The 12,748-nt window shown below is 39.8% G+C and overlaps 1 protein-coding gene across 2 annotated transcripts in view; it reads left to right on the top strand.

The window, feature by feature from the left end:
- Window positions 1-12,748, top strand: part of LOC119653416 — a 404,817-nt gene that overhangs the window by 148,065 nt on the left and 244,004 nt on the right. For both annotated transcript variants that reach the window (XM_038057986.1, XM_038057985.1), the window contains exon 4: window positions 4,015-4,047. The gene's annotated coding sequence lies outside the window, so the exon portion shown is untranslated. The remainder of the gene's footprint in view (window positions 1-4,014; window positions 4,048-12,748) is intronic.

Raw genomic sequence — 12,748 nt, 5'->3', positions numbered from 1 at the left:
GAAAATTACTGACCTATTTCCTCCTTCCCCAGCACTTTTAGAAGGTGCGTAAAAGACTTCTTTTCGTCTCGTGTCGATCACCTCATTATGAAAGAGCAGCATAGGTGTCAACAAATTCCTTCGACTGTGACCAATTTAACATTTCCGTTGGGAAGTTTTTAAATACAAGGAACAATATTCCTGACTTCTCCAAAGCTTTCAATTCTATTGACTTTGCTACTCACCAAACTCCGATCGTACTGAATTTTCGGCAAATGTTCTCTCCTGGTTGAGATCTTACTTAGATTGTAGAGTAAATCGTGTCTTCTTTAATGGTTGCATCTAGTCTCCATTTTTTCCCCCATCGGGGATAACTCAAGACTTCATCCCCGACCTATTTCTGCTTTTAAATTTCATGAATGATCTTCCTTCTTTATGAAAAAATAACATTTTTTGAAAAACGACATTTTTATTTCCCTATATCACTACAAAGCTAAATTAACCTAACTTATGGACTACCTTAACAGCTCAGCTTAATCTAAGATATAAACTATGGCCTAAACTAACTTATCACTAATGAGGAATGTATAGAATAGAAAAAGTATTTTGGAGGAAAAGTCGAAGAAAACCTCCGCTCGATGAATTATATATTATATAAAAACGAGCGGGTGGGGGAAGAAGCTAGCGGGGCGTTTGACAGGAGTCGTAGAGAATCTAGTTGGAGATGTATTTCGAGCGGTCTTCATTTTTATAGATGTTGGAAGAGTGGTGTAGGATTTTGCGATTTGGTAAGATAAAGTCTCGGCCCAGAAGATGAAGCCGAAAGTGAGGAGGAGACGGATAAGCTGTTTGTAGCAAAACAGCTTGACTTTCTGTGGCGTTGGGTTGCTGTATTTTAGGATTGGGTAAAGGGATTTGAAGGCACCAGTTTCATGGCTTAGTGCCTTCGTATATGTGGAAGGTGGGATTGACGGGAATTCATTGTGACCCCGGGTTGTGGCATTGTGGATTTTGAGGGATAGGGTTGATATGTTGCTCCTTATTTTCGGCGTCATCTTAGCATTAACACACAATACGAGTGGACGAAATACCTGTAGAGTTCGTCCAAATAGGAATTCAAGCGCCTTGGATGCTTCTGGTAGAGATGTAGAGAATAAGGACATCCGCGTATTGAAGGATTCGGATTGAATTTGGGTGTGGAGTTGGTTTGGGTAGGTCTGCGGTGAACAGGGAGAAGAGGGTAGCGGAGTAGACTGATCCCTGAGGGATACCAGCCGGATTAGAATATGGAGAAGAGAGGTGTTCATGGAGTTGGACTTGGGATTTCCGCTCGTCAAGAAAGCTAAGGATTAGCTTGCAGAAATGCGGATGGAAATGGAAGACTTCGAACCTTTGCCTATGGTCGGTCAGTCCGGAAGAGGTTGAAATTGGGAAAGGAAGGATTCTATCTATAGTTCAACCTAGCTTCACATAGAAGAACTATATCGGGTTTGTGCTCGCCAAGGAATAGCTCGAACTCGTGTCTGCGGGCTCGGCCGATGATGGAGTTAATGTTCAACTCGGTTATCTTAACGTCCATTAATGGATGCTAAGATACCGAACATTGAGTTGAACATTTGCAAGAATTCTTGCGATTTCCTGGCAAACTAAAGGAAGTCTGGATTGGAGATGGTGGAGGTTCCTCTTCGTGCCGCGTCTTCGAAGGACACAGACGAACGGGTGAAGGTTTCCTCCTTCTTTACTTACCTGTCCTTGTCTTTTATATGTGGAAATTTTAAAATTATTTTCTGCTGTCAATTCACCTACTCATCAGTGCAGTCTTCAGGCAAACCTTGACACATTATATTGGTGGTACATTCAGAACAAGTTGCCAACTAATGTGAGGAAACGCTACTCATTATGGTATTCAGTGTGATTGCTCTTTACAAGTATCTCGGTATGACCTTTCACAACGAACTTGAATTTAGTTTTCATTGTGTCAGTCATCTTATATAATTTTTTCGTTCGTAATATCCTTGAATATACTTCCGTTGTCTCTTATTCCTAACCTTGACAAGGAACCTCCCTTACTCAAGTTATCCTGATCGTCCGATTTCCCCGAACATGACATCTCCACAATCTCAAAGATCATTGACTGCCGCATGTTCCCTTTTCAAACATTGTAATGGTTTGATAGGCAGCTCTGTAGTCTCGTAGATTTAATACAGTTACACATCACATACTATTTTACCTTAATTGTTTGCGAACTTTCATTCGCGGAGCTTTTGTGATACGTGATTCTAACCATTGGATGGATTTCTAGCTTGCGTAGCCACTCACATTGGCGAACTGTAATTTTTTTTGTAGATACTTATGTATACGCAATAGGTAATTGGAGTATTCTCCGTTTATTGTAAGTCAAATGAATAAATAAATGTCTACCATAGTAACGTTCTCTTCATATCGTCTATGCAGAGGTAGATATCTCAACTCAACTCGGATAGGGGCTGAATTATCCTCTTGTGATTAAACACAGTATGTCCGGATAGCCTTTTTGTCCATCCCCACAAAACCTCTGCCAATACCGATCTGCTAGCGCAGGAACTGAGGTAGCCTGCTGGAAGTAGCCCGCCGTGTCTTGCCACACAGGTATACGAGGTTGGTCCCCTGTGAGAATTTTCTGCTGGTTGCGTATGGTAGTCCAATAGTAGGTGGGCGCCTGTGTCCAAAAATGGAATTTACCCACTGGAACTGGCATGTCAAGATCGGTACTTTCACCTCAATATTAGAGGATATTTGGTGTCTATGATTTTTTCTAAGATAAGGGCAAACAGTTTCATGGCAGATCTGTCACTTCATGCTTTTATGTTTAGACGAACGGAAATGAAAGTATTTTCGTAATCTTAAGATAAAACAATGAATTAAAGAGTACTAAACAATACTTTCTTAACATACATACTACTGAAACAGGAAAGGAATATGATAGATTCGAACTAGTAGTTTTTTGCCACTACTAACTAGTAATACTAGTGTTCTGACGTGCTTGGATAATGTAGAGATTCTAGATCTAGTCCTTAGACTTAGACTCTATCTTAGACTATCTAGAATCAACTTGTATCCACGGACACTTAAGGGCGATTAGTAGATATAATATTGCTCTGAATTTCTTCTTGAATTGGTTTCGAAACATATTAAAAACAAGTTGTGCTCGTCACTTCTTGTATAAAGGTCTTGTGCTTGTCTTATGTGACGAACTCTCTTTGCACGTTTTCCCAATCCTGTATAGCTAAAAATGCGAAATATTCCTTTATATATTACCAAACTCCAAGACCAACTTTATTTGACCAGATATCGGAACGAGATGTATTGAGGCATAAATTTCATATAGACGCACCATTGGGAAGTTTTTCGAATTTTTCTGTTCAGTAGGTTCTAAGAACGAGAACTATTTCACTTTTCGGGCTCACATTTTGGGGCCTCACTCCCCTTTTTTTCACCCAATCTCAAAAATAAGACCAATTTCGAAAAGAACTGTTCGAGCATGAGCATTTTATTTGAAAAAGTTACACCCCCTTTTGGCATATATGAGGAGCCCTCCCCCTCCATTAATCCCAGCACAAAATGATGTCATTCGCTACATATAAAAGGACACTCAGACAAAATGTTCACACCAAATTTCGTCACAATCAGTTCAGCCGTTTTCGAGTAAATGGGGTGTGCCATACAAACAGAGAGACGGGCAGCCAGATATTGAACCTTGATTCATTTGAATCAAGTTTTATTGCACACAAAACCTTAATAAGCACTGATTGCTACTATATAATATATCTCTTGTCCTCCAGGTGTATCTCCCTAAAATGTCTTTCCATACAAGAAATCGCCACACATGGGTTTGATTTGACGCAATCTAAGATTTTAGTGGGGGCTATAAAATGGATTTAATACGTCCCTATCCCTCTTTTCATCAATCAATTTATCAGAATATTTTTTTTATTTTTTTTTTTATTTTTTGAAAAGTTCAAAATTAAAACATACTCATCCCATGTTTATTTCCAGGAATTGCGGCCACGGGCATGTGTTCCAATTGAGGTAGGTTCACTTATAAATTGTTTTAAGCGTAATTGGCGCAAAGTACTTTTCTTAATGTGGTTTTTTTGCCTCTTCACGCCTCGGTATCGCGTACTCGTACATATATTCGCTATTTCAACACTTTGCGCTAATTTTTTTGCACTCCCCGCGTAATTATAGAAAATTAGGCCATAATACTCAAGTGGAAGCAATTATAGATTAATAGAATGGAATGTTGATGATAGTACGGATGATCCGGATTAATTCGTGGTATACAACGCAGGATTGTCTGTTAAATACTTCATACATATCTAAACATATTTTGATACGGGTTTACGCGGGGGATATGTTGCATCATCCTCTTAGTATCAAAGATTTCTTCCATAATTTTCTCCGTAATTTTCTTTTTGATATTACAACTCTTTATGCTCTTTTATCTCTTTTTCTGTTTACATACGTGTCTGGTATTGCTCTGTATGGCAATGGAGAACGTGGAGCGCATATAGCGCTAATTCACTGTGGAATGTTCGGTCTGGAAGCAGAGGCAAAAAGAAGAATGATGAGTGGATTGTGATGAATTAGATTAAGTCAATTGAAGACGTATGGCTACAGCACAATTGAGGTGTTTGCAAGCTTTCACTTGCTCCAAACACGCGTATCCTAGTGTTATATTGTCGGAATAGTACAAATTGTTGTAGAACAGCTTAACAAACTACGTGATTGAATAGGGTAACGAGTTAATAATGATGAGGTGATATATGTATATATGTAGATGGGAGAATTATGTAACAGCTTCCGATGAAAGGGTGTTGTGCATTATGTACATATCGAAGGTGTGAATCGATCAGTACTTATTTGGCTTGATTTATTAGTGATACATTGAACTACTGGTACGGGCCCCGAAAATGAAAGAAATGAATTGGAAAATCAAGTATTACAATGAAAATAAACATAGAGAGAGTTCCTTGAAACAGCAATAACTACCAACGGCTTTTAATCCATATTTAAGATTTCAGTGAATTAGAGATTCATAAGTTAGCAGTATTTTCGGAAGTACGGGGACTTGGCAGGCACTGACAAGTTGTTCCCCAAATAAATGACATGACAGTGTCATTAGATAACTTAACAGTACTTTTTTCGCCCACTTGAATATTGTCACCTCGTTCTAATTTTTTTGTAAACAAACCCTTGTTACAATCGGTTCTATTGTTTGTAGAGGAGGAAAGTATCCCCTACCGAACCGTCGCTCAACCCCCTTCAATATTGTCATTGACATCACACATTTTTTTACGGGCCTGTTGTGAGGGCCATAAGCTCTACCCCGGTTATCGAAAAAACTCCTTTAATGTACATCCTTCTTCCTCCTTCCGCGGAGTTCATTGTGAATTCAGCTGATGGTTTTATTCACTACACTCAATACTTGCTTCGACTCTAGCATCTCTCGGGTCAGCGTTTCAAACCTCAGTGCGCCGCTCAGTCCCGAGCGCAGTTCTGGAACAAAACGTATTTGTGGGTCCTTCCAAGCATTATTGTCTGTTTCATAAGAAGAAATATTGTTATGTCTTAGGCATTTTAAATAGCTCTTTTAACTACCATGTGCAGTGGCCACTGCATAATTTATTGGCGATAATTTATTACACCATCTTTTTGCATTCCCCAGGGCGGAATTTTTCAGATCAGCTCATATATACATCTTCCTTTCTGCGCTGTGTCCTACCTGCTTTTCCCCATTGTCAAAGTGACTGGACATCATCCTCTGGCTTGGTACAAGCTCGAGAATGTCGATCGGTATCATCGCGGCCACCACACAGACTGCGTCTTCTGATTTCGTAATATAATTGTCTGCACTCCAGCGATATACGGTTACCAACAATCTTTTGCAGGACCGGCATTCAACTGTTTCTGCACAAACTAGTGCCGCATACAACAATATCGAGATGACCACTTTAGACAGTGGTGACCTTCTTAGTTGCTTTGGTCGACCTGTATTTAATATTACTGCTATTGCCTCTCCTGTTTGTTCACTCGCCGCTAATCTTTCATCTGTCAGTTCTCCAAGATATTTTATGAAGGATTTTGGTAAGATAATATATTCTTCTACTTTTACTATGCAGACTTCCTTCCCCCTTTGCCTCCTGATAAGTGCTGATACAGTATTATAAATTGCTTGTCGTTAGCAATCCGGAAGGATTCGATGCCTGTCCACTCTACATCCTTCCTGTAATCGCAACCACTATGTCGTCCCAACGGCCGCCATCCCGCTGAGTTCCGGACGCAGTATGCCATTTTACAAAATATTCCACAGAAGTGTTGCTAATGTTCCCTATGACACTCCGGCTGCAGTAGTTCGTAATTGCCTTATTGTGGCGAAGTATAGCTCTCCATCAGGTTCTCCGAAATATCTAAAATGGAGGCATCCAGACATTGATTATACCTCCCTGCACTACTATTTCCTCGTGCTCCGTATTTCTGTTATATTTCTTGCCAAGTGCATAATCGTATTGATTGCAGCAACGGTGGACCGCGCGATTTTCAGCGCTTACTGATATTTTGATAGGCCACCTGCGCTTTCAACGAAGAAGGGAGTACTTTACTATAAATAATCCGCTCCAATAACTTGACGGCTATCCTCGGTGAGCATATTGGGTTACGTAATGATGCTTTGCCCATAGGTTCCACGTTCAGAGATAGGAAGGGAAACACAATTGAAAATAGTCGCCTTTCTGGCAAACAACGAAGGCGCCGATAAATGTATCCGTTTTCTTTACAAACGTAACTTTCACTGCTATGTAGGGGACTTCAAGCAAACCTGGAACTTTATTATTTTTTACTCGCTGGCATGGGCAAGAAAGTTCCTCCGCAATTATTAAGAGAACCTTCTCTATTGAGTATACATCCTGCTTCTGAGCAACACTGTCTGGTCGCCGAAGAAATATAGTATTTACTGTTTCCGCAGCGGTGTCATGCAGCGAATTTGTGGTGACCGATTCTCTTAAGTTTGGCCATAACCATCTTTATTCCAAGGGTTGTTGTTCGCCTCATAATATAATTGCCTGTGGCACTTAAGTTTGATCTCCTCCCCCTCCTTTATGCTTTCGATCAGCCTTAACGGTCTGTCGTTCTATTTCTGCGTTAGTCCGTCCTTTTTTAATCTCAAACATTCAACGGTTACCTTACTGATGCTACCACTTCAACAGTAGATAGGCAATTTATGCTAGTTACGCCTCCGTCTAGTCACAGATGCATCAGAAGATCCCGTAAGCTTCCTGTTATATATGAGCATATTTTCTTCCCGTTTTCTGTCAGACTGCAGTATTCTTTTAGGGATCCCATAAGAACTTCCCCAATAAAGGGTTTGGAGTTTCACTAAATTTCACATTGATGTTGATTATTTAATGAAGAAGGGTACAACTGACACCCGAAATAATAATTTACCAATAAAAAAACAAACCCCGCTTTTAGGAAGAAATGAACGAGCCTATTTTTATTTTTGATTTCACCACATTATTTCCCGTTGCAGCTCTATTTTTTTCTTATATCTTGTTTAGAATCACCTAGTGATGACAAGTTTTCATTTGCAAGTCCAGAATTGAGCTCTCCCTTCTCTTCCTAAAGGCAAAGGAGTTTCCTCCATTTGAAAACTTTGTGTTACTCCAGTGTATCCTGTAGCAGTAGTTTGCTGTGGTTTGATGATTTACTGACCCACTCAGTGGACCAAATATTCGATTCGCCTTCAATTTTCCAGTTTTGCTATGCGGAGTAATGTAGCCACTAAAAATACAAATACTTCCTACTTTCTCTACAAACATCCATCTTTTGTGGTTGCTAAGAGCAGCTCGTGAAAAGGACATTTGTCCCTTAAATTCTTTCTGTAATCCAGACAAACTTATCTATTGTGTCGTGGGCTTCACTAATAACTGCAACATCTATATCCCTGTATTGAATCAACTGTCTTGCAACGGTCTTGCAATCTTTTTTTCTTCAGCCTTTATCCCGTTCACAATCGGCCTTACAATGATCGGTTTATTTATATGAACCTCATCTTTGCATTGAGTAGATTGCTCCCTCTCTATGTGGGCATAAGTGGCTTCCTGCAATATAATCACTGACCACACAGACATAGCCTTCCTTTCACTTTTTTATGCAATTTTTTTTATTTGCTCGCTTCACCGGCAAGCTTATTGCAGCTCCCTTTCCCATCGTACGTCTTTCTAATAGCTTTAAGGGTCCCTCAGTTCCTGTAAGTTAAACTTTCTATGAAGATCATCTTTGATGGGGCTTGTATAAATCTTTACCCTTCAGTATCTTCTGTCCCTTAACGTTTGCCTCTTCTCCTAAAATGTTTTCATCTCGGCTTTACATGTTCAATGTTTCCTGTTGTGCAATTGCTTTGAGTTGGAAAGTAAGGCGCCCTTCTGCGTCCTGCTTATTCTAGGGCCTATATGTCTGCTAACTAGGAATCATAGGATATCCGCGTCAGAAATATTATCAGAAATTTTCTTGGAAGTTAGGATAGCACCTGGTTGAGCCCTCTTTTTGGTGTTTTTTCTTCTTTCCTTAGAAATGTTTAGCTTTTTTGGGAACGCTAGTGAAATTGGATTGGCTTTAACGGTTTAAAATCTAACAATGTTTTCAATACTGGACTCGTTTGGGTAGAGAGAGAGCGCTCATTTTTGGTAGCATCATGGTATTTGTTTCTTTTTATTTGGTTATTGTCCGTGATCACTCGACTCCTCTATTATTTATCTCCTTTCCTTTCGATAACATCTCTTAAGAACAGAAACTATCGTTTCCAATTATCCGTGTATATTGGGCTTCGGGGCAGCAAACTCACGGAGATTATCAAACATGCCTCTTCATAGCATTTAGTTGCTTCTTTGTTGGCTTTACTTTTGTCTTTATGGATTGTTCTTTTCCAAGTTTCAGGCTCGTTTACATTCACGTTTTCCCTTTGTGCACCTAGTGGTAGTGCTCTCATGTTCCTAGAACTGCGCTTAAAAGTTTCTACCTTTTGTATGGTTTCACTTAGCATTAGATGTCATGGTGGCCGGTTTTTCCTTAATGCAAGATGGAAAACTTCAAAGACTATCGTTGATTCCGCGCAGACGATTATGTGTAGTACTTAACCACAAGAATCCTTCCACTCTCTTCGAGGGATTTCCATATGGTATTATGTCACGGGGCTGGACTCGTGTTCACTTTCATATTTCTCTCTCCCTCAGTTAGAAGAAAACTGATTTCTTCCTGCCTAAGCTTTGTATGGATTACCTCCTTAACTTCCGTCTATTCCTCCTTCGACTTCAACATATGTTCCATGATGTTTTTTGTGTCAAGTCCTCCCCGGCTAGTACCCTTATAACTGCGGACTTCATGCTCGAATCGATATAGTTATGTCCAATAACCTTTGTGTCCGTTAAAAATCTATGTCAGGATGAAAGTTACTTTGCCGTGGGATCGCCCGATTCACCTCCGGGTATCCAATATGATTCTCCTGCCGTTTTACTCTGTGCGAAGACTCTCCGATGAAGTACACTCGATCATAAAGGCGTTATCGTTCTCTCGCCAAAATGTCAATCTGGATCATTCCTGTCCTGACGCACTCTGATTCGTCAGATATTTTGGGAAAGTGTAGCGTGCCATTTTTCTTCTATATTCCTTCTTTTCTAGTGCATTTATCCGCAAGGGGGTATAGTAGGATCGAGCTGGCCCTCCTTGAAATAAGAAATCGACAGTTCAGCCATGGGCCATATATATTTGGTAGCATTCTCGTGATATTATTGGTTGCGCATTGCATTCCATTGGTTGCGCGCACATGTAATTTAAAATTTATCCTCTGCTCGTCCATTACGCCCAAATACTAAACGCAGGCTATGAATATAGGACTTAGGTTCTAGCTTTACGCTTTATACATTATCCTCTTTCTCCGCTAAGCGATTAGCACCACCTTCGACTTATCTTTTGCAGGCGATAGATTAGCGTTCTCTAATCAGGACTTAATATCATTATCTGCTCCATTCGCGTGAACTACGAACTTTTTGGGGCTGCGTACATCATTCGTCGGTTCAATGAGGCCACATTAGTAAGGTGATCTGGTGTCAGTATTCCGCTGTACATAATTATCCTCAAGAATGAGCCTAGGATGGGCCCTTCTGGGACTCGCAAATCCCTCAATATGATTTCGGTCCTTCGTCTGAATCACAGCGCAAAAGGCAACAATACTACACTAGGTACTTCAGCACGCTTAATTTGATGAGGGACTTTAGTATTTTGCGCATTTTGCGAAATTAAAGTTATTCTTCACATTAGGTATTATCATTGCACAGCATTTACCCTCTTTGAGTGCGGTTTTATCTATATTACGCACAAGCCATTTTAGCTTCGATCGTAGACCACCTCCTGATTCTTGTAGGGACCTAACTTTTCGGCAATCGGAAGTAATCTATCTATGAGAAGAAGGCATATCGGTCTTTAGGACGAAGATTCATCCAAAAGTTTGCTTTGCTTGGGAATGAGTATTAGCTTCTGCTTCTTTCACTGTGTGGGAAATGTTCCTTCTTTGAGATATGAAGTAACTACTTCGGCACTCTAAACCAGACTAGGTGCTTCATTTTTTCGGTATTTTCTTCGTAACTCCAAGGGCCTCCTCGTCATTTACCATTGAAATTTTGAAGGGGTTTTTCTCAACAGTGGAAAGGTTAGTGGTACAAACATTCATCGCCTTTGTCTTTAACTTTCATCTTGTTTTGTAAGCAGCTCTCCTTGAGTGCGAATAAGCTTCCTTACATAGTTGCTTGAAATGTCCACACTTACATTTTATGATGATGGAATCTTTTAGTACCTCCTTGTATTGTCCATGTTCGTTGCTGCTCGTATCCAGACCGGTTTCTGTTTCGCTGACTATGCTTTCTGGCACTGAGGTTGGCTTTTTTTAATTCCCTGATTTCAGAATTCCACCTAAAGTCCGGTGCTCCTTTCTGGAAACCAGAACCGTTTGGCAGGAACGCATCACATTCCCGCATATTCATTGATGTGCAAACTCTTATCATCTACGTTTCCTTCCAGCTCCTCCAACTTCCTTGAAAGTCTCCTCCTCACCCTTGTTGGCTACTTACCTTAAATGTGCCATCTCAATCCAATTTATTCCTGTATTGCCTGCTTTAAAAAATTATGGCATGATGCTCACTGTTTTGTGCAGTTTTCACTGACGTGGTATTGGAGGTCCTTAGCTAAAATATCACTAACAAATGTGACATCTACTGCTGACCTCATTGCCCTCCTTCAGAAAGTGTTGACGCATATATTCTTCCAAGTAATACACGTCCTCTTACCCTCTTTTCTAGACAGCCCATGCGTTGAAATCATCAGCTATTATTCTATCGGTTATGGTTTTTTCGCCAGCTTTTCGGTATTGATTGGAGGTCCCCTATCATAAGGCTTAGTGTCGTATAGAAACTCTAAATGGATATACCATCTATTTTCGTTCTCATGGAGTTAGACCTGTGCGCTGCCTGTGTTAAGGTGCAATCGCTGTCATTTTTGCCTGTGAAAAATGATTTGGGGCTTCGTTCATACTCCTTAGCAATATGACCTTGTCATTCCCATTTGCGGCGCACCTTCTAACTGTCGTGTACAATGGTACAATTTTTTTGCATGTGCGCCAATTCTACACTTCTAAAGCATCATTTTAGATATATCTGTTCTCGCCGTCGGCAGACTACCTAATCAATCCGATGTCACTCGGTCTCTTAATCTGTCTACCGCACGCACTTTGCACGGAAACTGTTGAATTTTTTGACAGGAAATTTGCTGAAAATAATGGAATTGAGAACTCTCGCGCATGTGTCTTTTCAGGGTAGGTTACCAAAAGCGGGGGCTTGATTTGTACATCTCGAAACTGTCTTAGCTTTGACATTTTAAGCAAAGGGGAGTGAAGGAGTTAACAGGTGCACGCATATACTAAAGTTCAATTCTTCCAAACTATTCAACTGATCTCTTTGCTTTTAGGGTGGTTCGATCTCTGTTCTACAAAACTCCTTTCTTTCAATTCCGTTACGTTTGACGTATCGATAGCCATTTGATTTTTGAATAACGAAATGAAAACTCATGAGAAATTATTCAGGCATATAATTTGCCTTATATTCCCTGATTGATTATTGCCACTGATTTGACCCCGTCCTTTTAGGAAGGTATTTCCGCGACCTCAATTTTAAACTTTGGATTTGTTTATTCTTTCTCCATTTCTTTCAGGAAACAATTTCATTTCTTTTCAAAAAACAATTTAACATTTACAATACCGTTCTATAAATAAGGGGTCATCGCCTCCTTCTAATCAACTTGCTTCTCGGCGTGAAGTAAGCATACCTTCTTTGCATGGCATCGAATTTCATCAGAAAATTCTTATCCAAAAATTACTTTGGCAGCCACATAATTTATAGATTTGAATATAAATTAGGATTGATTTTTATTACCAATTCGAAAATAATTTTCCCAGATGCAAAGTTCGCTTTCATATCAATATAATTTATTCATTATAAATAGAAAGAATTCCACTTGGCGAGCTTCAAGTTCAAACACTGTTGACCCATCCAGTTATTGACCTAAGTCGGCCAATCAAATCAGCCATGAAAAAGTTGGAGAAAGAACTGCAGAAAACCATTTTCAATTCAACTTCCCATAAATTGAATATCTCCACTTAAATTCTACTTAAATTTCAATGAATTCT

The sequence above is a fragment of the Hermetia illucens genome, chromosome 4 (assembly GCF_905115235.1).
Source record: "Hermetia illucens chromosome 4, iHerIll2.2.curated.20191125, whole genome shotgun sequence".
NCBI lineage: Eukaryota > Metazoa > Arthropoda > Insecta > Diptera > Stratiomyidae > Hermetia > Hermetia illucens.
Note: the sequence above shows the minus strand (reverse complement) of the source record. Positions and strands in the feature narration are given on the sequence as shown.